Genomic DNA, 6,380 nt, shown 5'->3' with positions numbered 1-6,380 from the left:
GGGCGCAGGAAAACCCCCCCACCCCCCCCCCCCAATCCACCCGGCCCCTATTTGTCATAAAATTACTAACCTATATTCATGAAGGTATGAAAAATAAAGAGAATTGAATCCATCTTTTTTTTTTTTTAATAAGCAACATGCATCTCTCTTTGATGGATTCTCAGAGAGAGAGAGAGGGAGAGAGAGAGCATGAATCTTTTGTGGTAATTTACTTACGAGATTAATGTTCAAGAATTACGGACAGCACAATTTCGAATATTTAATAGATATATTAAGGAAATTATTTAAATATTATATTAGGTACATTACCAGTGGTTAACCCGTGAGTGCGTGCGCATTCGGGCGGGCTTTTCGTGGAGACGAGCATGCTTGCTTGCTTTTATGAATCTTCAAGTCGTTCGATGCTGTACATGCCATCGAACACAATGCGATTAATACGTTGTCCTCCAATATGAGACACAGCATGCTTATACAGCATTATATACATGTTGGTTGCTGCACTCATGCCCATATATATATATATATATATATATATATGCTGTTTAGAATTATTGTTTTATATATATTTTTATTGTTTTGATATATTGTTATCAAAAATAAAATTTTAAAACTATTATTTCAATGATTTTTTCAAATAAAAAAATTCTAGAAAAATAATAATAGCAACGGTGTATACCACGCTCTAAATACCCCAAATTAAGGCAAGAGAGTATAAGTTCGTGGATGCGAGTATGTTATGTAGGAGAGCTTTAATTTGCAGTAGGATCTTAAAACACCAAAGAGATGAAGCTAATTAGGGCTAGCCAGCTCTCTAAATCAACAGTTTCCAGATTAATTACGATTTCTTAACAAAACTCTCTCTCTCTCTCTCTCTCTCTCTCTCGATGCATTAATTAAGATTTTTGAACTTTAGCCTGCTTAATTAATCTATTTGCATGATAGATTGACAGGACAAATCGATCTTCAAGTTTGTACATGTTCCTTGATTGAAAAAACAAATATATATATATATATATATATAAGTATAAATTAAATTAATATATTATCTATAGATGTTATATATAAAATGAGTTGTTGTATATTTCTTTTAAAAAAAAGCATATAAAAACATATCTATTGTGTTTTCATCATATATCTTTATATCTTCTATAATAAAAAAGAGAGTAAAACAATTTACTGCAACATGCAACAATCGACAATATTTTTTTTTTAATTTATGTAGGGTGTTCGAGCCGGTTTGCGCGTACCTCAATTAATTCCCACAACTCACTGAATATCCTGCAAATTCAATAGGTATGTAAGGCACCGCGAAGATGATAGACGAGCACACTAATACTTGAACTCAGGTGCAGTAGAATGCAACAATCGACAATATTGCTCTAGCTAGTAGGTGTCCCATGGCGGGCGGGCACCAGCAATGGAGTCACCAATGGCGGGCGATCGACCGATAATGTTAGTTTGTCCAATAAGAATATTGGCAAGTGAAGTTTTTAACGTTTCATGAAAACATAAGGGACCGGCATGCATTAACTCTTTGATTTGGAGCTGCATGAGATGTAATAAATTAAATTAATGGTCTTATGTGGATCTCCATCTGCCCGCCCTAACAAATGGTACATGGTCGCCCACTAATCTTAAGGCACCCACCCTCTCCTCCTTTACCTAATCACTGACTGGACAGCACACCACCACTTCCCTTCTACCGACCACATAATATATATAATCCTATGGTTTATTCTAAAATTCCATCTCTACCTCTAATTAAAAACATTCAAATCTATGTACATAAATTTAGCTTATAAAATCCTCATTTATTAACCTGCATAGTGAATTATTAATTCAAAGAATCAATAAATCCTAACATAATATAACAATTGATACTCAAATACCAACCAACTAGCCATGGCCTAACAAAGTAAATATTCCTCGATCGGCTTCGGAATTTTCTTTTTACAGCACGACTGCTACTCCAATAAATTGATAATTACAAGCACTATCAGCACTGTATCTGGCATAACCCATTGAATACCTAACCAATTTGTAGGTATTTCTTGTTTGTGAATAATAAAGTATTGTTGGGATGTTCGACTATGTGCACTCACTTGAGCTTCTTTAATGGCCTGACGTCCAATTTGTTATCCCAAAAAAGATAAAATAAAAAAAAAAGGCATTAATGTCTTTGCTTCATTGTTTAAGTGTGAGGGCTCCTTGATGGATTTCAATCCAATAAACCCATAGATCAAATTATTTAATGTGATTAGCATATGATAACATATATCTTAATTGGTTTTCAAAGATTAATAATTATCCATGAAATCTCAGGTTGAGAGCTTCTCCAGGAGTTTCTTAATTTCCTTACAAAATACATAGAAGCTAGCTAGCTAGAAAAGATTAACAAGGTTTAAGCACCCCCTTGAATTTACTTTCTTGTCCTATACGTACATCTCATGTGGACAAAACATCATTAATTCATTTATTTATTTAATCCACAGCCTCAGCCCATGCAAGAAGCTGTAGAAAATTAAAGCAAGCTTCACTAACGTAATTAATTAAGATCAACATTAAACAAAGCATAGACATTCCGTACTTTTATTTATATTATTTATATCTCTTTTGACGTTTTCTATGATAAACTATGATTTTTTTTTAAAAAGGTTCTCCCACTATATATGTAAGACGAGTAGAGCAATTTATTTCCACGACTCAAATTGAGACCGTGGAAATACATGTAACACTATATTGCGGGGTCTATCTGATTGGGGAGAATTAATTAATTAGTGGAGAAAAGAGAATAGCAAACTTAATTATAATGTAGGTTGTGATTCTTAGATATTTTAAAGAAAATGAAAAAAATACATAAGGGGACTATAAAAAATATTTGGTTAGAGAGAAAAAAATAAATATATAAATTAAATCTATCACTCGTATAATCTTGAAGTGAATCCCTAAACTTTCAACATGAGATACAAGTAATCAAATACTAATATTTTTCACATTAAATTAATTAATTCAGGTTTTCTACAATAAGAGGCAATAAATTGGTGTTATTTTAAAAACAAAACCCTCACTCCAAGCCCAATAATTATTTAGAAATTGAAGTTGTAGTTCGATTATTATTTCAAATGTATTATAAAATGTGTATATTATAAAAAATATTGTATTTTTCCTGTATAGAGGATGACTTCCACCTTAGATTAAGCCTTCTATTTTATATAAAATACTATTATATTATTGTATTTAATTTGAGATTAGAGCTTATTCATTTTAACTACTTTATTTTTTTCTTTTATCTTTAAACAATTAATGAATTCTTTTTATTGCTACTGTTGATGCCAAAATCAATATAAGTTCTTCTTCTCTTGCTTAATCTTTCCTAGTAGCATCGTTGCCCACACTCATCTCTATAGCTGCTGTAATCATGTTTGTATTTGCTGTAACAGTAGTTGCTGGTTCCTTGGTAGCCATTATTTCTCTCCACAATACACAACAAGTAATTAATCTCAAACTTACCGACATGAATTATCTATATTAGTGTATGAAACTATATCTGATTAGTCAGGTTTTATTTATTTATTTATTAATGACTTATTTCTATGTCCTTCTCCTTACGCTATGTCGAGTGATGATTTTGCCGCTTTTATCACCTTCAGTTCAGGTATTAATCAAGCTTTTCTCTTATGGAAACAACAAGATCAACTAATCCTCAGTGCTCTCCTTTTTTTTTTCTTATGAATTTTCTCTATCTTGTGGTTGATTATTTGACTTTTGCTAGTGTTTGAAGCACGCTGTAACATGCTTTTATTTTTCTATCTGATTCTTGAATTATGCAATTACATGGCTCTTTTCAAGATCTTTATCAAGGTGATGATATTGTCACTATTTATTTACAGAAAGCCAAGGGTTTATTTGATGAATTAACAGCAATGGACCAACTCATCTTTCTTACTGATTATATTTTTTGAGGCCTTAGTAGTGAGTTCCATGATTTGATTACAAGTCTGTCAACTAAGGTTAAGTCTTTTCCCTAGTCTGAGCTTTATAGTCACATTTTTACCTATAAGTTTTTACACATGACTTCTCTTGAATACATTCTTATTGCTGCATTGTTGTTGCCTACTCCTACATAGCCTCTCTTTGTTTTGGTTACTCAATGTGGTTTTTCTGGTTTTAATGATAGTGTTTCCTCTCATAACTAAGGTAGAGGAAAATGTAGTGTTAAAGGAATACCAACAACTCCTTCAGCTAGCCATGAAGTCACAATTATTATGACAATTGTGGTGGTTATTGGTATTGGCTGAAGTCATAATTATTATGAAAATTATGGTGGTTATTGGTAGCAGAATCGTGGTTATGCGGACAATTAACAACAACCTAACTATAATTTTTCACTAAATCAGTGGCTTTTTACATGACATGTCTGGTGTCAGTTATGCAATATTTTTGGACACTCAGTACAACAATGTTCACGGCTACGGACCAATGGAAATCAAGCCTCAACCAACTTCTCTTTTAGTGAAGTTTCAATTGCAAACTCTGTCACTTAGTTTCCCGACACAAATGCAAACAAACATGTTACTTCAAACATTGCAAGTTTGACAAATAAAGAACCCTATCCTGGTAATGATTAAGTACATGTTGGTGATGGTAAATAATTTGACATATTTAATATAGTTCATATTACTTTACATACTCTAAAACGTACATTTACTTTGTCTAATGTATTACATGTGCCTTAAATTAACAAAAAAAAACTCTTATTTGTTCAATAATTTTGTCTTGAAAACTATCTTTTTTGAATTTCACTCCTTTGCCTTTTATGTCAAAAATTTCATAATTAAAGAATTTCTTCTTTCATGTTAGAGTGAAGATGACCTTTTTATCCTCCAAGAGTCTTTCGTAATATTTATACCTCAAGCGTTTTGGTCTAGCAGCGTGTCTAACTCTGTTGATATCTGGCATCGTCAACTCGTGCACCAAAATTCACATGTTCCGAGTCTCTTAGCATCAAATAAAAATGTCATTTATAATTCTCATAATTTAAATTTTCTGTGCCCATCTTTTTTGTTAGGCAAATCATCACTTATATCATTAAGGCCTATGCGTCACAAAACATCTGCTCTTCTTGAGCTAATTTTTAATGATGTTTGGGGTCTTATCTTAATTTTATCTTTTGATGGTTTTTTATTTTTTATTTTTATGGATGTGCAAACAAAATCTCTTTGGTTTTCTCATATTGTCGTCAAATCTGATGTATTAAATATGTTTCACCAGTTTAAAGTTTTTGTTGAATGATAATTTTGTCATAAAATTAAATCTGTTCAAACTGATTGGGGTGGTGAATATCATAAATTAAAACCTTTTTTTAAAACCATTGATATTCATCATCACTTAATATGTCTACATACACATGAACAAAATGATATTGTTGACAGTAATCATTGTCATATTGTCAAAACTAGACTTACTTTTCTTGGTCATTATAAGGCACTTCTAAAATTTTAAAGTAATGTTTTTTAAACTTTTATGTATATCATTAATCATATGCTAACACCTATCTTGCATAATAAATCCCCTTTTGAATATTTGTTTCATCAACCTTATGATTATAACTTTTTACATACTTTCAGGTGTCCCTATTTTCCTTTTATTCGTTCTTATAATGCTCATAAGTTAGATGATTACTCTACTTCATGTGTGTTTTTAGGCTACAGTTTATCTCACTTAGTCTATCATTGTTTTGACTTGTCCTCCAATTGTATTTCCATCTCTTATCATGTTTGTTTTCATGAACACCATTTTTCTTTTCTTGAGTCTGACCGAGTTTCCATCTCAAGCAACTCTGTGTCTATACTTGCACTCATTTCAAAACTTCATTCCTTTACTACCTTTCCAATACTAACTCTCTTAGACCTATGAACGCCTCTCACCTCTCTTTCACTTTCTTTATCACCACTCGCATCTTTATCTCTTGATCATTCTCTAGGTTTAGGTTCTGCTGTGCCAGCCTTGTCTTCATTTGACTCACTCATTGTTGCTGCATTTCTAGTCGCACCATTAGGTATTTCTTCTTCGCCTAATACCTCTGATCAGTCTACGTTATGTTTGGACCTCTTTGTTGACCTCTCTAGCTACTCTATTCCATAATAAACCCAATCTATCACGTTTGTTATCCCTTCAATACCCTGACAACACCATATCGTCCTGCATTTATGATAGAACAGGCCTGCCAATATGAGTCTGGTTTTTACCACTCCATTATCTTTAGTATCACTAGTAACATCTTTTTTTGATCTTGAACCTCTTAATTTTAAGCAAGCCGATTAGTTTCTATGCTGGTATAATGCAATGAAATATGAAAATGGTGTTTTTATATGATAATG

This window comes from Populus euphratica, unplaced genomic scaffold (assembly GCF_000495115.2).
Source record: "Populus euphratica unplaced genomic scaffold, PopEup_1.0 scaffold353.1, whole genome shotgun sequence".
Lineage (NCBI taxonomy): Eukaryota > Viridiplantae > Streptophyta > Magnoliopsida > Malpighiales > Salicaceae > Populus > Populus euphratica.
The sequence above is the reverse complement of the archived record's forward strand: the minus strand, read 5'-3'. Positions refer to the sequence as shown.